This window comes from Papaver somniferum, chromosome 4, assembly GCF_003573695.1.
Source record: "Papaver somniferum cultivar HN1 chromosome 4, ASM357369v1, whole genome shotgun sequence".
Taxonomy (NCBI): domain Eukaryota; kingdom Viridiplantae; phylum Streptophyta; class Magnoliopsida; order Ranunculales; family Papaveraceae; genus Papaver; species Papaver somniferum.
This window is the reverse complement of record NC_039361.1, coordinates 112,543,963-112,569,393: the sequence shown is the minus strand read 5'-3', so window position 1 is coordinate 112,569,393 and position 25,431 is coordinate 112,543,963.

Here is a 25,431-nt window from a genome sequence, read left to right as displayed (position 1 = left end):
ATCCGACATATGCTTTCGATGGTTTGCCCCAACTTTTTCATGCCCAGAAGATTTCCCTTCTGTTTAGAATAAGCTTATTAGGGTTTGAGCTCGTTTTGGGCCTTAAATTAGAAAAACAGAAAAGTTCCAGAAGAAATTCAGGAATTTCTCAGCAGTGACGATATTCATAGTTTAGTTCACTTATCTTAGATTGTTCGTCCAATTATTATGAATTATGTATATGTTGTAGAGGACATATATACGAAGAGATTCATATATGACCCACCTAATGATTCTTCACCAATTGCTCCTAGTTCGTCGTCTTGTACAGAAGAATGTAAAAATTCCTCGGATAAGCTTATTGCAAAAACGTACTTTCAGGTCCTTAGACCATTAGCTTGTATCTATAATTCTTGATGAAGGATTCTAATGTTTTTATATCACATGATCTTAGAATCTCGTGATAGAAGAACCAACCTCATGCTTAGAATATCATTTAGTCATAGAAACACCATTTGATACTGCTGAAGTCATAAAAGATAGCATACCTTGACAATGGATGACTTAAACTGGTCAGGGAATGACAAGACCATATATGTCTTTGACCATGAGGTTAGGCGGTCATAGTCAATGGACCGCTAGTCCCCAGTATCACCAACCTTTCATGCTTGCGTCAACGTAGATCCTATTCATAATTCAGGTCTTCAGTGAAAAGTGTAACTGATTTAATCATCCGTGGAAGATAAGTATCTACCGTGGCACACATGTTGATCTCCAAGACTTAAGGTTTTGTACTTCTATAAATACATCACTTTCGTCTCTCTCATCTCTGGGTCTTTCCGGTTTAGCAGAATCTTTAACCCTAATTACACCCATAGCAATATGTCTGGCAGTAGCGCATCATCTCACGAGTCTCCTTCAGTTGTCGTGCGAATGTACTCGTGTTGTTTTTATGATGTGGGATTGATTTTACCGATGATGTCCAGTCCCAAGCTGTAGAAGGGACATTGACAACTTACAGAATGTAATGGAAGACAAGGCATATGAATGAGATCACCATGAACTTGGCATTGATGACATTTGTAAACATAAGCTACAACATCATCTTCTATGGTCGGCCAATAGTATTTCTTGTGAAGTTGGAGAAACAAATTCCTTTTTCCTTGATGTTCTGATTCATGAATTTATTTTAAAATCATTGAGATTTCATGCTCTGACAAGTATAGATTTCTGCAAAGATTTTGCGGTATAGGATGCCATCGTGGAACACAAAGATCTTAGCCTTTTGAGTCAATTTGACAACTTCTTTGTTTTCTGATGGTAGATCATTTTCCCGAATATATTTGATGTAAGGATATATCCAGTCCCCAGTATGGTGGATTGTCATATCTTCTAGTTGATGCGATGACATTTGATAATTGGATCACGATCCTTGCAGCAATCTTGAATGAGCCTCCATGATAGGACAATAATACCCAAGACGTTGAAGTCGTCTGTAAAGGGTTACCACTAGTGTCTATCCACATACCTCATCATGGAATCGATTAAGTTGTAGTCGTGCTTCATCGTATCCGAGACACTATGATAAAGATTTATCTGTATTAGGATAATACAATGGTACATGGAGCGGGAAGAAAACTTTAGTTCTATAAGACTGACTTTTCCTTACGGGAGGGGGCTACTTAATTCGTAAATGATGGGTGTCCTCCAATCACTTGCTTGGACATTTTCATCTCGTGTGAACCAAGTGGATGGTACAGAACGTTTCTGCAGTTTTCTCTGATCCTTCAAATTACAATTTTGAAGCGAGAATTGCCAGACAATCAGCATGTCTTTGTTGGTAGGACCAGTATGGATGATTGTGGCATCAAAAAAATTGGTTATTAGTCGTTGTTAGAGCATAGCTCGGTTGAAACCACCAAGCGTGGGTATGTCAAGTTTGGTTGTCATATTTTAGTGAACCAAAACTCATTTAAAGAGTAGCTTGATTACGTACTAGAGTCAACTTCGTATAGGTTAGATTGAAAGTATTAGGATATGAGACATTACAAGTATTGCGAAGACTTGAAGAAGTGAAGAAGTAAGGAGATACAACGAAAACATCATCCTTCCTCTTGAGGTTAGTGGTATTTGACTTGAACTGTTTCATTCCCTAACGTATCTTTCAAGTCGTGCATATTCAAAACATAAATCTGAAGCATCAATAATTTCACTCTAGTTAGACGTAGTATTAAGGAATATGATACGAAGTATAACGCTTATCTTTTGAACTTCGTATATAAGACATCGACATAATCATTTGAATACTATTATGATTATGTATGGGTATGAGGTGAAGATTTCATCCTAGGAAACGATGTTTTACATTAGTTTAAAGAAAGTAAATTCATGAACTTTTTTCGTGAATCGAAAGGGAAATCGCTAGGCTTATTGGTATTGTTATTCATTGCATATCTTTTGAATCACCAATATGTGTGATTATTATAACCGCTCATGACTTGTTTATGTTCTTGGTAAAACTATTCACAAGGCCTGACTTTTGTATTGGTATGACTTTTACTAGTGAAACCGATCTTAAGTAATCACCTGAGATGGTATGATCGATTTAGTGTTACTGGTATGACCAACTCTAGGCAAAGGGGAACCGATCCTATGAAGAGGTGCAACTAGGGCTGAACATGGTGTCGGTTAACCGCTGGAAACCGACCGAACCAGGCCAATAAGAAAGAAACCGAACCAAACCATTTAGATTTGGATTGGTTTGGTAAAAAAAGTTGAAAAACCGACATAACTGGTTTGGTTTTGGTTTGACCTGAAAACCGAACCAAAAACCATTGGGGAACCGATTAATTTTTAAACTTAGTTTTTACCGTCGATTTAAAAGTATTAGATTCTACCCATTGATTTAGAGGATAAATAGAAACCCTAAATCTAATATTTCATTATGATACTCTACCTCTTTCTCTTTCTCTGAGTCTCAGCCACCTCCCTTCTCCACCCCCAACTACAGCTGCTGCTACTCGACTTTTTTCTTCCCGTCTTCCTTCTTTTTTATTTGTCAATAACTAAATTAAGATATATTATATATCTTCTTTTGCTCTCTAGAATTAGAGTAAGCTTTAACTATTCTTGATTTTTCTTTTTTTGTCTGTATATTTGTGTAAACCAATACTATCGGCAACTACGATTTTTTTATCTGTAAATTTGTGTATTTTTTTTTTGGTTTGACATAATTATTGGTTAACCAAAAACCACTGGGACAAACCGAAACCAACTGGAACCATTTGGAAACCGAACCAATGGTTAATGGATTGGTTTGGTTTAGATTTTTAGAAACCAATAGTATTGGTTTCGGTTTTGGTTTGGCTAGAAACCGAACCAAAACCGACCATGAACAGCCCTAGGTGCAACCGATCACAAAAGGGGAATCGATCCTTGTAAGAAGTGCAACACGTTTTTAGTAGATGGAGAAACCGATCCTATGAACATGTGCAACAAGTTTTTAGTGAAAGGGGAACCGATCCTATGGAGATGTGAAACAAATACAAGTATTTACCGTAAGTATGTGGGGAACCGATCCTAGTACCTAGTCAACCGAGTTTTTGGAAAGCTAGTGTGACTATGCACAGTACTCACATGGAGGTAGAACCGAAACTTGTTTTGGTAGAACCGTGAAACCCATGATTTGTGATTGAGTGATCAATCACATAGTTCTTGAAAGTAAGATGAAACAATTCTAAACTCTTTTGGAAGTGTGGAAAATCGTTTTCAAGATTAAGTATGAAAGAGGACTTACAAAGTAAAGATGTCGACATACTTTGAACATGTGCAGTAACCTTTATCTTTTATTGTTCAAAGATATTCCTTAATAGCTAAAGGAAAATCCCGGATCGAAAAAATAAGTTGAGAATATTTTAATTAAGGTTTTTAATTTTATTTTTGGAAAATGAAAATTGGTAATGTGCATTTACTAATTGGAGATTTTCTAAAAGATTTTCGGTCAATGTTTGGACAAAGCATTTCCTGGAATTATTGAAACCGAATCTGGAATATATTGCATATCTTGAGAATATTTTCGGTTTTGGAAATTCCTTGCTGTCCAAACTTCCTTGGTCTACAAATACCAAAGTTTGCATTTCTAGCAAACTAATCCTCAGAGCCAGCAAAACTACCTAGTTGTGTTGTTACTGGTGGAGACGCCTATTCGGAGAGGAAAGTAACCTAATTATGCGATATCTCTTACGGCCGCTCAGTTTAAAAACTTCTTTGGGATTGACAAGCTCTATTAGTACCGTTGGTGGGAAACTAGATAATTGCGGTTTATTATTAGTTTTCGATTGATTTGATTGACTAATGGTTGTTAAACTTTGATTGCACCTAGTTTGTTTATGCTTGAGAGTCTCCTCTAATGATATAAGATTCACTCAAACTAGATCGATCGAAGTTTCGACGGGGATCTTTAGACTGTTTATAGTTCTAAAGACGTCTTGTGATAATCCATTGTTCACAGACTCCGATCTGTGCGTGATTGATCACAAGATATTCAAGTTGATTGTGAGCAGGTGTTTATTGAAGATCTAAGAAGATTTGAAGACAAAGAAGACTTTGAAGATTTCTGATTTGAGTTCATAATCTTTGATGTGCACAATACTTGTTTCGGTTAAAGAGGATCCAACTATAATCAGTTTATCCTTGTGCTAGATTGGATTGATTAGTGGAGTAGATCGGCATCAATACATTTCTTTATGATTCAAAGTATTGATTGCAAAATCTATTCGATACTTCGGTAATTGTTAGTAGATAGATCTAAAGACCCGAAAAAGGAGTTTATTGAGATAAACGGAAGAGCCTTTTGTCGAACTCACATCACTTGGTTGAAAAGAGTTGATACCAAAAATATTTGTTGTTCCTTTACTGTTTGGAATACGAACCAAAGGAATTGTTCCAAGTACGTGACTTATTACAAGTTGGAGGCGTCGGAATACAGACGGAACTAGGTGAACTATAGGTTTAGTTGCTTGGTCTCAACTATACGAAGTTGGTTTGATTTTGTATTGCGGCTTAATCCTAATATTATTCAATTCCGTACAAGGTCCCGGGGTTTTACTGCATTTGCGGTTTCCTCGTTAACAAAATCTTGTTGTGTATTTTACTTTTCTATTTCTGCAATTATAATTGTTTTTATTATAATTAGAAGTAAAATACACAAACGTTAATTCCTATCTACTTGATAGTAATCCCATTGTGTTTGGTTAAGTCCGAACCTCTTATCAAGTACACATACTTCGTTGTTGTATTGTCTCGATCTCGTATCCATGGACGATCACATGAAGTGTGAACCGATTAGTTGTATTGTATCGACTCAGTCCATAGACAATCACTTTCGGAGAAAGGACTTATAGGTGGAAGAGTTTTAGATTGAGGCATATTTGGGTACCCTCGTCTTTTCAATTGGTATCAGAGCGGGCAAACAAGGAAAGATCTAACAATCTGTGTTTGGTGCGATCCAACCTATAAGAAATTGAATCCATGTCTAATTCAGTTAACATTATGCAAGAGTATGAATACTCAAAAGTTGAAGATGTTACTACTTCGTTGACTCATGATCCAGGGGTTGCGAAAACATCTATGTCTATCTCTGATGAAAGAGAAGATGCTGATAAAGAGTTGTTAAAACTCCTAAAGCCTATAAAATCTCAGTCTTCTAAAGTGATGATATTAAAGACATGGTCAAATCTTCTTAAACATGAGATCATAGATAAAGACATTCAATTGAATAGTCTGTCCAAAGAGAATATGCATCTCACTGTCAAACTAGAAGCTCTTGGTAAATCTCTTACTTTTGATAAAGCGACACGTCCTATGACTCTGACTAATGATGTTGTTGTGATTTCTTACGATAATGAGGAAACTAAAAGTCCTTGCTCGACTTTTACAGATTGTGATAAAGCCGGTTTAACCACTTCTGAAACAGATCAAGAGGATGGTAGTTTTCCTAACTACATCAAGTCAAAAGAGGATGAAAAACCAACTTCTAGATCTACTGATGATCAAACAAAATCATTTGCAAATGAAACTTTGAACCGATTCTGTGTTTGTGATCTTAATGAATACAACTTTCAGTCACTTGACATGAAACTTATACTTCTTCAACATACTGTGGTTAAAATATTGAAAGAAGTTTCATGTCTTAAAAAACTGAAAGATCATTACTCGGTAGAAAGACAGATTATACCACTACCGATAAGATCAACTCAAAATAATCAGAGGAAAGAGTTGATAATCGCTTCTGGAAAAAGGTTCCTCCTCACCCATATCGAAACAATTCTTGTTTTGATGAAGAACGACTCCACAAGAAAGGGAAAGAGAGAATCTCTTCCAAAAGAAACAATCAGGAAATTTCGATAATTGTTTCAGATAATTACACTGATGTGGATCATAAGGAAGTCCTTAGAATGAGAAAATCTTATGAAAATATCATTGAAAAAATTAAGAGAGATTTATCTATCTCTGAGAATTCTCACATCAATACAGTTTCTCCACATGATCATATCTCTAGAGAGAGAAAAGATCATCATCTTGGGAGAAAATATTTTGGGAAGAAATTCCCTAAGAGAAAGATGAACTATGTTTCTCATATTCACTGTAAGTTAGAAAAAGCTTACTCCGACGCAACCTAGTTGTATCAATTGTGCACTCTGATACTTTTTCGTGCTCTTATTCATGGATGGGAAAGGCACAATAAAACTGGAGCACATTTGTTTGTGTAGCTATTTATCAGAAAAGTTGTGACACTTTATGGATAGTTGCGAATCCATGATTGTCTTAAAAATGTTCATGATTAACATGATCTTCCAAAAATAGGTTTTATTTAGAATTTTCGAATTTTAATAAACCTTTCAGCTTGAGAAGTTCGACAAAGGAAACGAAATATATTCTTTAATATTTTCGGATTCACCTGATATCTTTCGGTCCGAAAGTTGTCTCTTATTAAAGGGAAACTATATCTTGCATGTATTTTGATACCCTGATCAATCCTTTTTTATATATATAACCGAGCATGCCTCCTATAACTCGCAGTATCTCAAAGGCTAATAAGGAGGAAGTTCAAAACGTTAGTGATTGTCAAGGAATCAATACAAAGAGGAAGAAGAAAAACATATCAAATATCATGTCTGATTATGATTATGATAGTTCAGTTGGATCACAAGATGAGTCATGTCTGTTGGCTTACAACCAGCAAGATCCAACCAAAACCAAGTGGATTCGTTCTGATAGTATGACTCACTATATCCAAGGTTTTGAAGAACTGGAAACCAATCTTGTTATGACTGTTCGACATCAAGATTGGATAAAAGAAAACATTGAAGGAACAAGAGGAGTTCTTGCTGAACTCAAGGTTCTAATTGAATAACTTGAGAAACGAGAAGTGGTTGCAGACAAGTATCTTGAGATTAAGTTATATGCTGTAATACTTAATCCAGGAAAATAAACATCAATTTTTGATTTCTTTCAATAACTGTATTAGGTCTATTATGAATAAATCTCTTATTATGAATAAAATTATTTGATTTATAATTTTTTTTGTGATAGTTTTTGATTCACATAACATGTGCTTGAATGCTTTATCTTAATGCTATGTATGTGTATGGGATGTTTGGTTTCGGTTTTCTAACCTTGATATTCGATCTCATATATTGTGAACCCTTATGGTTTGGGTGACTTTTTGGTTTAGCAGGATTAAGTTCTAGCCCATGTTGGTAGGCTTTATCAAAGGATCGTGAGGGGTTCTGATTGATACAATATGTGAAAAAGTCACAATATGTTGAATCGTTTGGTTTAGCATAAAAGCATATGTGTTTCGGGTTTTTCAACTTTTGCTTGCAATAGTTAAAACCGGTTTTCAACCTTGCTCTGGTAAAGGTTGGTTGTTGTTATTCTTTTGTTTTGCATAAGGATGACAACATAATGATATTTCAATATCAATTCTCCCTGGAAGAGGATGCAGACATATTGGAGAAGAGGATGCGAAATTTGAGGTAACGACTTTGATAGTTCATGGTTTTCCTATTTAAGAAAAGCCCGAGTTTATTGCGTATATTTATTGCTTTTGCTTAACAAAATTTCGGTACATTGATGTTTTATTCCATTATTTGTGTATGGATGCGTGTGTGATTCAATTATTTCCGGTTAAGAGAAACTATTGTTATCTTGCTTTATTGTTTGGTATCAGTTGTTTAGGCTGTAAGGACCCTCAAGTTCGTTAACGCTATTAGACTAGTCAAGAGACGAATAAGTCGATAATAACTCGATTAGTTTAATACAAACGTTAATTAATAGGAATTAATATAACAGCGATTTAGATATAAAACTAGTATCATTAGATAGATATCGAAAAGTTAGGCGAAATGGACTACTCGAACGTGTCATTCGGACGTTAGACGAAGAAGATGTCATCATATTGATTTGAAGGGCAAAGGAGTCTTTTCGTAAATGGACCAACCTGGACTTCCCTTAGCGAAGCGAGTGAGTGAAATAGTATTGTCCTTGGTCTTATCTAGATCATTTGAGAATACAAACTCGATCTGATATCTTTTTCTTCCCTTTCTTTCTTCTATCTTCTTCTTTTTCTCTTCTTCTCTGCTTCTCCTCTTTCCCTTCTCTGTTCTTCTTCTGTCAAAGATCGAGTGATGAATTTGTGGTATGGCTTGAGAGAATAATTTTTGAGGAATAGAATATTAAGTGGAAGATGTTGATGTTATTGAACTCGGGAGAGGAGTGAGCAGATGCTGTTGTAATTGGAATTACGGTTTGAGAATGAATTCGAGTTCTCTGGTGACTTTGTGGGTTATTTGGGATTATGTTAGTTGAAGATTAGAAGGGTTGAGGTTTAATTACAGTTCTGAAGTCTTTTTGGATATGATCAAGAGTCAGGGTTTTGTTCTTCCCCAAATTAGAATTAGGATTTTCAAGATGAACTGACGATTCGATTAGTGATGAAGAAGAAGAAGATAAAGGATATGTTTGTTAGTTTGAAGACTTAGCAATCGATTTCTCAAGTTCAGTAAAGAATTTAATGGAACCAGGGTGTCTCAGAAGATTTGGTTTTAAGTTTAATTTAGTGATGAACAAGAAGAATCAGGGACTGGGTTTGATATCAATTAGAGTTTGGAGTTGAAGAATAACTTGAAATGGATAGTCATGATTTGAGCAGTGATTCTGAAGTTATTGAACTGAACTGGTGGGTTTGTTGTTGTCATAAGATGATTCAAGTCAAGCAAGCAAGGTGAGTTGATCTCAATTTTAAGTGAATTAGTATAGGATTCAGTTTTATTTGAGTATATATGTTGGATAATAGAGTTGAGGATTGAAATGAATTTACTTTGATTGTGGAGGTATAAGTCATTGGTGGTGATGTTGAAAGAATAGGAAGATTATTGAAGTTGCAGGGGATATATGTATCAACTGTAATTTGTTGGTAGTGGCTGTGTAAGTTACGGGATTTGGAAATTAATGAGCTGTTATGGAATTGGGTCTGAGGTGAATGAGGATTTAGTGATGCAGTGAAATGGAGTTGCAAATTTTTATGTACTGCATTATGGATTGCAGTTATTGAAGTCTGATTGTGCTGGTGAACTTCTTGTAAGAAAGTTGTGTATGGGGTAAGTTTATATAAATGAGTTGTTGCAGACATTAGTGGTGGTTCTGTATATGGGGTGCAGGTTTTGATGTATGAATGAAATGGTGGAATTCTTGAGTACTGAAGTTGTGTAGAATAGAGTGTTGATGCTATGGTTGTAGTTAGTGGTAGTTTTAGTGGAATCTTGCTGATGCAGGGGAGATGCAAGTACAGAGCATGGATGTTGGATTTATACTTGAGCTGATTGAACTAGAATTGAATTACAGTTGAGAGGTATATGTATGATATGTAGAAGTTGAATGCAAGTTATGAACTGCCTGTGGGTTAAAGATGTTGCTTGGAACTGCTTTGGCAGGTAAACTAAGTTTGTATGTGTATTCAATTATGAAGTCTTGTTGGATTCAATGTATTGTTGTAATGTTGTAATATAGTATTTGAACTGTTAGTTTTACATAACCAACAAGCTTATGTGATTCAGACCTGTCAGCTGTCTAGCTTGCTGATTCTCAGACTTAGTTAATCTGTTTTAGTGTGTCTGACTGAGTTAACCAGATTTGACTCAGTAGACTTTGACCGAGTCGACTCTGTTGAGTCGTATTGACCCAGTTGACCAATTTAGACTTGAACTATTTGACCCTGGACCTTGACCCAACCTTGGACGTTGACTGTTAGTTAACCCTTGACCGTCAGTTCGACCATTAGTTGACCCAGAAGGACCAGGCCTTAGTTTAAGGAGATGGGTTGTTGGGCTTGGGCTTATACTTAGTTTTTATTTTGATATATTGGACCCTTAGGGTTTGATTTAACCTTTGGTTCCTTCTACAAAGTAGTAGATAGTCGTAAGACTTAGTTAATGAACTATAGGACCAACCTAATTGAATTAGTAAACCTTATATATAATAAAGATAGATAAGTAAAAGATGTATAACCATAAATGGGCTTAGAACCATTAGATAGACTTGTATGATTCTTGTGTGAGCCATTGTGGCTGGATTCTTAGAGTTCTTGTGTGATTAAAAGTTAGTATCAACGACGATCGATTCAAAGGATGAACCAGTGGATCGTGGATCTCGAGGTATGTGTATCTTGTCATCAAAAGAGGTGGGAATACATTTGACTCTTTTGTAACCATTATTCTTGCTTTTACAAAAGTTTATGCTTAACAAACTCATGTTTGTGCATTCCATGCTTTGTTTAAATTGCATTATGATAATTATATTGATTCTGTGAATCTTTCCACGATTTGGAAAGGACTTGTAATGTTTTGTTTGTCATTATGAATTGTTATGAGAATTTCCACTTGTGGTATATAGGATACGCTCCTTCATATTTGTATCTACATGAATTCAGCTTTTATTGCTTAGAGTAGGTCATCATGGTCTTGGTGATATCAATAGCTAATGAGTGTGGTTAGCACGAATGTTATACATTGTTTGAAGAAGGAGTTTGTCCATATACATGTTTGTTTATCTCAGTGACTTGGTCACTTTTTAATGTTTGGGAAACATTATTGTTTTCCAAATCTTGCGATGATTACTTGAAAGTTAAATGTTATTCCTACTGGGCACCCCTTTTAGGGATGATGTGCTCACTCATTCCCACTTTCAGTTTGAGAGACAGATCAGAGTTGCGCAGCGAAAGCTTCAAGCGTTGATTTCGTTAGTTGGTTAACTTCTGCTATGTTTTTATGTCGTATATTCTATTTATAAACCAAATGACTATTGTATATGTAACATTTGAGAGGAGTTGTTGTATATTTATATTTCTGAGCGGGGCTATTTTTTGGGTTAAGTTTTGTAGCAGATTCCGTGATTGAATGCTTAAGTATATGATTTAGATCATTAGTGCCTTTTTTTTAGTTAATCTATTGGGTTAGTCAGCTACTAGTTTTGGGAGCGCTACAATGTTGGTATCAGAGCTCACTATTAGATCTTATATGGGAAAAGATAGGAATAGCCACTGCCAGTTAGTGAACTAGATTAGTTTAGAATTGGGTTGGGTTGTGAGATAAATCTTAATCACTAAAAGCTATCAATAATTATAACAATTATTTGATTGATTGATTTGTTTGTTTGGTTGTTTGTTTAATGAAGTAAAAATTGTAGGATACACCAGTAACTTTAGCTAATAAGGATTAGAGAATAATTAGCCTAAAAAGTGCGAACACGTAAATTATGCAATACTAAAAAATAGTTAGATTAGTATTATTTATAAATCTTGAAAGTCACATAGAAACTTATTGAATACCTTGACATGTACGTAGAGTAAGCAAATTCTAGTTACATAAATGTTAATGATATTTTGGGACTTAATAATTTTTTTGAGAGTAGTTAGAATAATAGTCCAACCATCAATGTCAATAATAAAATATTATATTAGTAATTAAAGATGATAATAACAATAATGATAAGTTTTAATTAAGTAACGCTAGCATTTATCAATTAGTATCATACTAAACTTAATTAAACTAAAATTTCATTAAAGATATATAACGATAAAACTAATAATTATGATTAAATAGTTGTGGGAAATTATTGACGCCTATCCATGTACGGTTAAATTTTGTAAATGAAACTAATTACAAATTAGAAATATACATTTGTGTTTTTACTAGATAGTTAATATAACAATTTAAGAAAGCGAGGACATAATGTACAAAATTAAAAGGACTCAACTTGTTAGTAATCATGTACCTAAATTATCTTAGTCTAACCAATGTTTCAGTAAGTCTCTAAAATGAAATAAATATACATGAAATAGTAATAGTAGTATTTGAATGTTTAGTGTAATAGTAGAACTAAAAGAAAATAAATTCGTATATTAATAGGATAATTTACATTAATAGCAAAATCTAAAGACTATTAAGATATAGTATAATTTATGCAGACTCAAATTTAAATCGTATTAAAATTACCAACGCCAATATTTAACAAGTTATGGTATACATATTCAATTTGAATAAGTAAAATCTATTACATAAACCTTTACGTGAATGTAGAGTTGTATTTAGAAAATTAAGGTTTAGTGTGCCAACGGAACTATCAACTTAAGAATAATGAGAATAATAATACAGTTGATAATACTATTCGAATAATTAGGCTAGTAAGAAATTTATAGTAGATTATATTTGGAACATTTATATATGGTATTATATTAAAGTTAAAATTATCAGATATCATAAATTGGCGTAAAATCGAATTGGAATTACTTATATTGGTAAAGTAAATAAATTCAGATGACTAAATCGTTTAAAATGATGTAAACTATTTATATATTTTACGAAGTAAATTTATCAAACTTACACCAGTTACGATAAAAGTTTAAAGACTAATTAATCTTAATAAATTAATACTTAGCTAATCCAGCACTGGGGAATAGTGAGGTTGGTAATTCTGATGTGTTCGAGTGATACTTGTCACGTAGGAAGGCATTGTCAGGCGTCGCGGACCTAGACAAGGCAACTGCATTCTTGTATCACTAGACATTGAAGGGAGACTTTCTTCTATAAGTGAACTAATAAATCCCAAATATTAATTAGAAACTTTGTTATAGAATATCTTCTAAAGTACTTAGAACCAGTAAGTTACTAAAATAGAAATTAGTCTATTAAACCTAGAGCCACAAATTTTAGTAGTAGAAAACCATATAGGATTGAGTTTTGTTTCTTGTTGTTTGCGCTTAGGAAAGAGATATGGTTTTTCTATAAGGAGGGGAATTTTTGAAGACCAGAAGGATGGTTCGATTTTCGAGGACGAAAATGTATAAGGTGGGGAGAATGTAAGGACCCTCAAGTTCGTCAACGCTATTAGACTAGTCAAGAGACGAATTAGTCGATAGTAACTCGATTAGTTTAATACGAACGTTAATTAATAGGAATTAATCTAACATCGATTTAGATAAGAAACTAGTATCATTAGATAGATCTCGAAAAGTTAGGCGAAATGAACTACTCGAACGTGTCATTCGGACGTTGGACGAAGAAGATGTCATCATATTGATTTGAAGGGAAAAGGAGTCTTTTCGCAAATGGACCAACCCGGACTTCCCTTAGTGAAGCGAGTGGGTGAAATAGTATTGTCCTTGATCTTATCTAGATCATTTGAGAAGACAAACTCGATCTGATATCTTTTTCTTCTCTTTCTTTCTTTCTTCTTCTTTTTTTTCTCTTATTCTCTGCTTCTCCTCTTTCCCTTCTCTGTTCTTCTTCTGTCAAAGATCGAGTGATGAATTTGAGGTATGGCTTGAGAGAATAATTTTTGAGGAAGAACATATTAAGTGGAAGATATTGATTATGTTTATGTTATTGAACTCAGGAGAGGAGTGATGAATTTGAGGTATGGCTTGAGAGAATAATTTTTGAGGAAGAGCATATTAAGTGGAAGATATTGATTATGTTTATGTTATTGTCCTTGATCTTATCTAGATCATTTGAGAAGACAAACTCGATCTGATATCTTTTTCTTCTCTTTCTTTATTTCTTTCTTCTTTCTTCTTCTTCTTTTTCTCTTCTTCTCTGCTTCTCCTCTTTCCCTTCTCTGTTCTTCTTCTGTCAAAGATCGAGTGATGAATTTGAGGTATGGCTTGAGAGAATAATTTTTGAGGAAGAGCATATTAAGTGGAAGATATTGATTATGTTTATGTTATTGAACTCAAGAGAGGAGTGAGCAGATGCTGTTGTAATTGGAATTACGGTTTAAGAATGAATTCGAGTTCTCTGGTGAATTCGTGGGTTATTTGGGATGTTTTTAGTTGAAGATTACAAAGGTTGAGGTTTAGTTCTGAAGTCTTTTTGGATATGATCAAGAGTTAGGGTTTTGTTCTTCCCCAAATTAGAATTAGGGTTTTCAAGATGAACTGACGATTCGATTAGTGATGAAGAAGAAGAAGATAAAGGATATGTTTGTTAGTTTGAAGACTTAGCAATCGATTTCTCAAGTTGAGTAAAGAATTTAATGAAACCAGGGTTTCTGAGAATATTTGGTTTTAAGTTTAATTTAGTGATGAACAAGAAGAATTAGGGACTGGGTTTGATATCAATTAGAGTTTGGAGTTGAATAATAACTTGAAATGGATAGTCATGGTTTGAGCAGTGATTCTGAAGTTATTGAAATGAACTGGCAGGTTTGTTGTTGTCATAAGATGATTCAAGTCAAGCAAGCAAGGTGAGTTGATCTCAATTTGATAGAATGAATCTATATTGAGTTAAATTTTTCTTTAAGTGAATTAGTATAGCATTCAGTTTTATTTGAGTATATATGTTGGATAATAGAGTTGAGGATTGAAATAAATTTACTTTGATTGTGGAGGTATAAGTCATATGTGGTGATGTTGAAAGAATAGGAAGATTATTGAAGTTGCAGGAGATATATGTATCAACTGTAATTTGTTGGTAGTGGCTGTGTAAGTTACATAATTTGGAAATTAATGAGATGTTATGGAATTGGGTCTGTGGTGAATGAGGATTTAGTGATGCAGTGAAATAGAGTTGCATATTTTTGTGTACTGCATTATGGGTTGCATTTGTTGAAGTCTGATTGTGTTGGTGAACTTCTTGTAAGAAAGTTATGTATGGAGTAAGTTTATATAAATGAGTTGTTGCAGGCATTAGTGGTGGTTTTGTATGTGAGGTGCAGGTTCTGTTGTATGAATGAAAGGGTGGAATTCTTGAGTACTGAAGTTGTGTAGAATAGAGTGTTGATGCTATGGTTGTAGTTAGTGGTAGTTTTAATGGAATCTTTCCGATGCAGGGGAGATGCAATTACAGAGCATGGATGTTGGATTTAGACTTGAGATGATTGAACTAGAATTGAATTACAGTTGAGAGTTATATGTATGAGATGTAGAAGTTGATGTTTAGAGTGGAGTTGAATGCAAGTTATGAACTGCCCGTGGGTTAAAGATGTTGCTTGGAACTGCTTTGGCAGGTAAACTAAGTTTGTATGTGTATTCAATTATGAAGTCTTGTTGGGTTCAATGTATTTTTGTAATGTTGTAATATAGTATTTGAACTGTTAGTTTTACATAACCAACAAGCTTATGTGATTCAGACCTGTCAGCTGTCTAGCTTGCTGATTCTCAGACTTAGTTAATCTGTTTTAGTGTGTCTGACTGAGTTAACCAGATTTGACTCAGTAGACTTTGACCGAGTCGACCCTGTTGAGTCGTATTGACCTTGTTGACCAATTTAGACTTGGACTATTTGACCCTGGACCTTGACCCGACCTGGACGTTGACTGTTAGTCGACCCTTGACCGTTAGTTCGACCGTCAGTGACCGTTAGTTGACCCAGAAGGACCAGTCCTTAGTTTAAGGAGATGGGTTGTTGGGCTTGGGCTTATACTTAGTTTTTATTTTGATATATTGGACCCTTATGGTCTGATTTAACCTTTGGTTACATCTACAAAGTAGTAGATAGTCGTAAGACTTAGCTAATGGACTATAGGACCAACCTAATTGAATTAGTAAACCTTAGATATACTAAAGATAAATAAGTAAAACCAATTTAGACTTGGACTATTTGACCCTGGACCTTGACCCGACCTGGACGTTGACTGTTAGTCGACCCTTGACCGTTAGTTCGACCGTCAGTGACCGTTAGTTGACCCAGAAGGACCAGGCCTTAGTTTAAGGAGATGGGTTGTTGGGCTTGGGCTTATACTTAGTTTTTATTTTGATATATTGGACCCTTAGGGTCTGATTTAACCTTTGGTTACATCTACAAAGTAGTAGATAGTCGTAAGACTTAGCTAATGGACTATAGGACCAACCTAATTGAATTAGTAAACCTTAGATATACTAAAGATAGATAAGTAAAAGGTGTATAACCATAAATGATCTTAGAACCATTAGATGGACTTGTATGATTTTTGTGTGAGCCATTGTGGCTAGATTCTTAGAGTTCTTGTGTTATTCACAGTTGGTATTAACAACGATCAATTCAAAGGATGAACCAGTGGATCGTGGATCTCGAGGTAGGCGTCGCTTGTCATCAAAAGATGTGAGAATACATTCGACTCTTTTGTAAACATTATTGTTGCTTTTACAAAATTTTATGCTTAACAAACTCATGCATTGTCTGTCCGTGCATTCCATGCTTTGTTTAAATTGCATTATGATAATTCTATTGATTCTGTGAATCTTTCCACGATTTGGAAAGGACTTGTAATGTTTTGTTGTCATTATGAATTGTTATAGGAAATGAGAATTTGCACTTGTGGTATATATGATACGCTCCTTCACATTTATATCTACATGAATTCCGCTTTTATTGCTTAGAGTAGGTCATCATGGTCTTGGTGATATCAATAGCTAATAAGTGTGGTTAGCACGAATATTATACATTGTTTGAAGAAGGAGTTTGTCTGTATACATGTTTGTTTATCTTAGTGACTTGGTCACTTTTTAATGTTTGGGAAAACATTATTGTTTTCCAAATCTTGCAATGATTACTTGAACGTTATATGTTATTCCTACTGGGCACCCCTTTTAGGGATGATGTGCTCACCCATTCCCACTTTCAGTTTCATAGACAGATCAAAGTTCCGCAGCGAAATCTTCAAGCGTTGATTTCGTAAGTTGGTTAACTTCTGCTATGTTTTTATGTTGTATATTCTATTTATAAACCAAATGACTATTATATATGTAACATTTGAGAGGAGTTCTGGTATATCTCTATTTCTGAGCGGGGCTAGTTTTTGGGTTAAGTTTTTTAGCAGATTCCTTTTTTGAATGCTTAAGTATATGATTTGGATCATTAGTGCCTTTTTTTTAGTTAATCTCTTGGGTTAGTCAGCTACTAGCTTTGGGGGAGCTACATAGGCTTACAAAATTTCGGTATAATTGTGGTGCTTTAATGTCTATGTTGTTTCAATTGCTTCCGGTTGAGGTGAATAATTATGCAAGTTGAGTTATTTGGTTTGTATGAATTGTTTATGGCTTAACGAAAGAAAAGGTTTACGGGATGAATTGTTTAGTACAATTCAATTCCGGAAAAGAGAAACAAGTGATACTGGTATTGATTTATATTGATTGGTATCACTAAGGGAAAGGACATTTGTGCTTAAACGTTTACCTAACGAAAGAGTAAAGCATAGACTAAGGGGGAGTAGCATATCATATCATATGATACTTGTAGTTATATGGACTACAAAGGAATAACAAAGACGTGTGTATTGATAAAATCCACTTATCTTACCTTTAAGGGGGGTATTAGCTTTGTTATTATAATGTCAATAGAGACATTTATGGAATGAATGTATACATGTTATTGTGTTGTTGAATTTGGGAATCAAGTGTATGTGTAGGGAATTCTTGTAATTTGTTTATCCATATGATGTAAGAGTTTTGTCACTAAAATTGACAAAATGGGAGATTGTTAGAGCATAGCTCGGTTGAAACCACCAAGCGTTGGTATGTCAAGTTTGGTTGTCATATTTTAGTGAACCAAAACTCATTTAAAGAGTCGCTTGATTATGTACTAGAGTCAACTTCGTATAGGTTAGCTTGAAATTATTAGGATATGAGACATTACAAGTATTGCGAAGACTTGAAGAAGTGAAGAAGTAAGGAGCTACAACGACAACATCATCCTTCCACTTGAGGTTAGTGATATTTGACTTGAACTGTTTCATTCCCTAACGTATCTTTCAAGTCGTGCATATTGAAAACATAACTGCGAATCATGAATGATTGCACTCTAGTTAGACGTGGTATTAAGGAATACGATACGAAGTATAACGCTTATCTTTTCAACTTCGTATATAAGACATCGACATAATCATTTGAATGATATTGTGATTATGTATGGGTATAAGGTGAAGATTTCATCCTAGGAAACGATGTTTTACATTAGTTTAAAGGAAGTAAATTCATGAACTTGTTTCGTGAATCGAAAGGGAAATCGCTAGGCTTATTGGTATTGTTATTCATTGCATATCTTTTGAATCACCAATATGTGTGATTATTATAACCGCTCATGACTTGTTTATGTTCTTGGTAAAACTATTCACAGGGCCTGAATTTTGTATTGGTATGACTTTTATTAGTGAAACCGATATTAAGTAATCATCTGAGATGGTATGATCGATTTAGTGTTATTGGTATGACCAACTCTAGCCAAAGGGGAACTGATCCTATGAAGAGGTGCAACCGATCACAAAAGGGAAATCGATCCTTGTAAGAGGTGCAACACGTTTTTAGTAGATGGGGGAACCCACCCTATGAACATGTGCAACAAGTTTTTAGTAAAAAAGGGAACCGATCCTATGGACATGTGCATCAAATACAAGTAGTTACCATAAGTATGTGGGGAACCGATCCTAGTACCTAGTCAACCGAGTTTTTGGAAAGCTAGTGTGACTATGCACAGTACTCATATGGAGGTAGAACCGAAACTTGTTTTGGTAGAACCATGAAACCCATGATTTGTGATTGAGTGTTCTTAATCAATCACATAGTTCTTGAAAGTCAGATGAACCAATTCTAAACTCGTTTAGAAGTGTGGCAAATCGGTTTCAAGATTGTAAGTATGAAAAGGGACTTACAAAGTAAGATGTCGACATAATTTGAACATGTGCAGTAATGCTTATCTTTTATTGTTCAAAGATATTCCTTAATAGCTAAAGGAGAATCCCGGATCGAAAATAAATTGAGAATATTTTAATTAAGGTTTTTAATTTTATATTTGGAAAATGAAAATTGGTAATGTGCATTTACTAATTGGAGATTTTTTTAGAGATTTTCGGTCAATGTTTGGACAAAGCATTTCCAGGAATTATGGAAACCGACTCTGGAATATATTGCATATCTTGAGAATATTTTCGATTTTGGAAATTCCTTGGTGTCCAAACTTCCTTGGTCTGTAAATACCAAAGTTTACATTTCTAGCAAACTAATCCTCAGAGCCAGCAAAACTACCTAGTTGTGTTGTTACTGGTGGAGCCTCCTATTCGGAGAGAAAAGTAACCTAATTATGCGATATCTCTTACGGCCACTCAGTTTAAAGACTTCTTTGGGATTGACAAGCTCTATTAGTACCGTTGGTGGGAAACTAGATAATTGGGTTTCTTATTAGTTTTCGATTGATTTGATTGACCAACGGTTGTTAAACTTTGATTGCACCTAGTTTTTTTATGCTTGGAATATTCTCTTCTGATATAAGATTCACTCAAACTAGATCGAAGTTTCGACGGGGATCTTTAAACTGTTTGTAGTTCTAAAGACGTCTTGTGATAATCCATTATTAACAGACTCCTCTGTGCGTGATTGATTATAAGAGATTCAAGTTGATTGTGTGCAGGTGTTTATTTAAGATCTAAGAAGATTTGAAGACAAAGAAGACTTTGAAGATTTCTGATTTGAGTTCATAATCTTTGGTGTGCTTGTGGTAGATTGGATTGATTAGTTGAGTAGATCGGCATCAATACGTTTCTTTGTGATTCAAAGTATTGATTGCAAAATCTAGATGATTACTTCGGTAATTATTAGTAGATAGATCTAAGGACCTGAAAAAGGAGTTTATTGAGATAAACGGAAGAGTCTTTTGTCGAACTCACATCAATTGGTTGAAAAGAGTTGATACCAAACATATTTGTTGTTCCTTTACTGTTTGAAATACGAACCAAAGGAATTGTTCCAAGTACGTGGCTTATTACAAGTTGGATACGTGGGAATACAGATGGAACTAGGTGAACTATAGGTTTAGTTGCTTTTTCTCAACTATACGAAGTTCGTTCGATTTTGTATAGCGGCTTAATCCTGAGAGTATTCAATTCTGAACAAGGTCCCGGGGTTTTTCTGCATTTGCTGTTTCCTCGTTAACAAAATCTTGTCGTGTCTTTTACTTTTCTATTTCCGCAATTATAATTGTTTTTATTGTAATTAGAAGTAAAAGACACAAACATTATTTCCTATTTACTTGATCGTAATCCTATTGTGCTTGGTTAAGTCCGAACCTCTTATCAAGTAAACATACTTAGTTGTTGTATTGTCTCGATCTCGTATCCATAGACGATCACATGAAGTGTGAACCGATTAGTTGTATTGTCTCGACTCAGTCCATAGACAATCACTTTCGGATAAAGTACTTATAGGTGAAAAGTTTTAGATTGAGGTATATTTGGGTACCCTCGTCTTTTTAGTCGTTGTTGAAAAGGAGAGGGTACCAAGTACACCACCAACTTTTCTGTTTGGACCTATAAGAAAAAACCTAATACAATTTCAAGTAGACAAACTTAATGATCCTTGAACAATATATATATATATATATATAAATTGTTTATCTTTCTTTTACAATCAGTAATTTAGATCAAGATCCGTGAACCTGATTGTGTAAAAAGAACTCTTGGATGATCTCAAAAATCAATATCTAAGATTAACCTAGTATGTACCAGAACAGTACACGGACCGAATTCCAACAAGAACAATTCTCAAGGACAAGTCTTGTAGTTCTATAGTCTAGGTTGTTTATCGAATCACTTGCTTTTACTTTAATTATATCAAGCACAAATATAATGCGGAAGTTAAAAGTAACGCAAGACCTATTTTGTTAACGAGGAAACCACAATAGCAGTAAAACCCCGGGATCTCGCCCAGATTTGAACACCGAGCCGTATTAAGCCGCTACCGACAGTAGCCAACTATCAAACTTCAGACTGAAATGTAGTTGAGAACGAATTTGCCTACAAAAAATTCAGTTGTATCCGCGCTCCTTATGTCTCTTGAACCTTGCAAGGTTCTACGCAATTGATTCCCTTAGTTGACGTCCTTTACAGCCTAAGAGTTGCTTCTACATAAGTGAAGACTTTTGATACCAATCTGCCTCTAATTGATAAGCCTATTTTATTTCCTTTTAGATCAAAAATCAAGGCTTAAAAATCTGTTTGCAATCGACAAAGCTAGCAAAACTCACAAATACGGAACACTTACGCTAACTTAGCTGAGAAGCCTGGATTCTTTACCACCTCTCAAGAACAATCTTCAACTTATCAATTAAGAATAGTTTTCAGATATCCATCTTGAGTAATTACAAAGTCTGAGACGAATAGAACCTTACGATTATTATCGACCTTGCCTGAAAAATATTACAAAAACCTCGACAACATAAAAACAAGAATAAAATACACGACTATCAATGTAAAAAATAATCGTACCTAACTTATAAACTAAAATCAGATAGAAATGAGGGTGGTGGGACACTAAAGGTTTGAGAGAGTATCGAGCTTGGGAGTGCGCAACGGCATCCTTGTACGGTTGATAAATTAGAATTCAACCTGAGAGATCGCCGTTGAGGATAGCAATGCTTGGGAGCATGGTTTTAAAAGCGTACGCTTCACGCCTCGAAGTGTACGCTTCGCTCCGAAAACTTCCAAAACGCTTCGAGTCGTAGTAGTGAAGCGAATCTTCACTGAAGCGGAGGATTCCCTATTAAAATGCGCTTCACAGCTTTCCCACCTAAAAATTTAGAAAGAAAAATAATATCTTCTGGAGGGAGATTCGAACCCCACACCTGATACTCAGGTTGAATGAACTGAACCACTGAGCTAGGTTGAATGAACTGAACCACTGAGCTGTGACTAGTTTCTTAGTATTATTTGGACTTACATTTATTTTATATAAATATTATCTTCTTAAATTTACATTTCATACCTACTTAAGAACAACTAATATTATTTATAGACGCTTTAAACATCAACCATGAAACGACGCTTCACGCTTCAATATACGATTCGCTTCTTAAAAATAAAAAAAGCTTCACGCTTTAAAAACTTTGCTTGGAGTGTACCGCGGTACTCCATGAAAATCTGCAAGTTCCACATATTCTTACTTTCGACGAACTTCTTAATGTCAACGAGCTAAAACCAATGTGAGGAATTATTAATGGCTAGTCTAAGTAAGTAACATTAATCAATTAAAATATAGAGCAAACGTCACACAAATTCAATATTCCAAAGAAAGGTTCGCTCACAGTCGAACTCAGCAAAAAGATGACAACCATGTGCGAGTTGGACTCACCTCGACCAAGTGAGTTAACTAAATCCGTTTTTCTCTAACCTACCCCTCCCTGGTCGAGTTAGTTCAAATACCCTGGTTAGGTTTAGATTATACGGATCGGGTGTTGAGAGAATATAAATGGGTTAGGTTAGGTTATATCCCATATCTCTTCTCCAAATTCTGTTTTTATTCTCTGTTTCTCCATCTTCATCTTCTGTTTCACTATCTTCATCTTCATATGCAAGTTTGGAGGGGCTGTGACCGATGGATATGAATTCATCAAATTCAGATGGTATAGGTATGTAGTTCTATTTAATTTTTCAATTACATCAGATTGAAAGGTTATTGTAATACCAATTGTTTCCTATCCCTAACCTTCTTGTTACTGCTCAAAACCCCGAACCCCGTGCTTCTCTTTTAGATTTCATTCAGTTCATCAACTTAGAACTGAATCTTGATTTGTATACGACCAGCTGGAATTCTGTCAGTGTCTTTTCCTGGGTACATTAGCTTTGAGTATGGATTTGGTTATGATGCATTAGATTACAAGTATGTAAGAATCATGGGTCGTTCAAGTGCAACTTAGGGGAAATCTGAAGTCGATGTCTATTCATTGAAATCAGATACTTGGAAACGAATTCAGCATATAATCTCTAATGGGCGAAGTGTATCAGCACCGGGGGTGTTCTATAATGGATCTCTTCACTGTATTGTAACATCTTATTCAGGAAACAGCCGCAAAGTTTTAATTTCTCTGGATGTTGGAAATGAGAGTGTTCAAGAGATCCCAGAACCAGAAAATTTGGGTGATGGAAATTTTGGTGCCTCGGCATGCTTTTTAGTAGTCATGTGTATGGTTATGAAGTGTGGATGATGAAGGATTATGGAGTGAGAGAATGTTGGGAGAAACTCTATACAATTCCCACCCTCATTGATGTTAAGTCTACTTTGTCAGTTCAGTACTTGAGGAAAATGAAGTATTTAAACAACGGGAAGATCCTAGTGATAATTAAAAAGCATGAGGTTTCTAATTTGGCTGGTGAGGAGGCTTTGGATTTGTAGAACCCAAAGGAAAGAGCAACTAGGATTCTTAAGTATAGTAATAATGGTTTTTCAGGGATATTCCTAGTGGAGACTTATGTAAAGAACTTAGTTTCACTCAATTCTGGTACATATGGTGGGGATAAAGAGTAGGAGGAAAAAGATATGTGGGAAGCATTAGCAGGCGTTATGATTTAGGGGTTGAAGCAACATCGTGAAAGAAGTTCCCAAGTAGATTTGAAGTTAACTGATTTATAACTAGGAACTTAAATTACCCCCTTTCTAGGGAGCTTTTTTAAACTTCAGAAGAAGCTTTTAGACCTGCTTAATAGCATTTCATCTCCCATATAAAAGGTTTTGAAATATTAGATCCTTATATAACTTATGGAAGTAAGTTACTTCGCTTATAAACTTGATGTTATGTTTTGAAGGGTTGTGTTATCCATCCATCTAGCTGTCTATACTCTAATCTTAAAGCTGCTGCAATCACAAGCAAGATAGTAGGAGGCATTTTTTATCTGTATTTGTCGTTAATGTAATTCATTCGGTCTCTCTTTACATCCGTATCGTCTTAATTATACCTTTTAATATAAATATGTATATATATGTTTCTCTTTCCACGAGGAAGGAGGTAGAATTTCGATCTCCATTTGTCATTATTAAGCTAAGCTACACTCTTAGTATGATCCTAATTAATGTCGTGTACATTTTTGACATTTTTAATATGTATACATGCGATTTTAATTAGTGAATTTTGATTTGACAGATTACTTAGTGATTAACTTAGAACTGAATCGTGATTTCTATACGACAATCCATAAATCATTAAAACTAGTTTGTAAAGTTATGATACTGGACTAGTTTTTATGGATCACACATCTCATCTGAATAACTTATTTTTTGTTTCTAGACTACCAAGTTGATGAACTGTATGTAGAACTTAGGTTTTGTTCAGTTCCATGAAGCCTATTTTTGTTATTTTATGAGTGCAACGTAAATGGAAGAATTAACAAAGCCCATTCTTTATAGTTTTGTTTTTGGTGTGTGTAGCTAAAATTGCAGATATAGCGGGTACGAGCCTTTGAGGTTGTCATGTCCCAGTTGCTCTCGTACTTTCAAATGCCGCTTGTTCTCGGGTTTGGCATTAACATCATCAAGCACTGGAAATCCAGCACAGTTAGAATTAGAGAAAAAATCTCATAATTTTTGGTGCATATTGTGTTGCTCTTAATGCCAACAGGAGGGTGAAGTTAGAGGTAGAATGAATTGTGCCTTCGCCATACAAGTTTAACATCAAATTCATTACATTGCAGTTATATGCCTAAACTTAAGGGCCTTCACTTTTTTAAAACTTCTTCTTTCATGGCAACTTAATCCTTACTTGTTTTTTCAGCTATTTAATTTTTGTTGTTACTGCACCTGGCCTTGAGAAGTTGAACACTTTGTTTGAGTTTGTATGTAAAGGTCTTGATGCTCTTGAATATGCAGTATTTTATCGATTTTCATCTCCACATGGTACTGAATTAGCGTACTGAATGCTATAACTGAATTACTTGGCGATAAAATTGAGACTCTTAAGTGCTTTGCTAGAACCTATCTTTGTAATGAATATTGCAGGAGCTTGGACATCAAGCGAATTTGATATGTGGCGTTGCCAAGAAAGTCTTCTCTGAGATGGGCACCACAGTAGCTTACAAGATCGGAACAATGATTGAAATTCCTACGGTTACATTAGTGGCAGATGAGGTACAGATCAACCAATTCAATTTAAACCTTCAGTA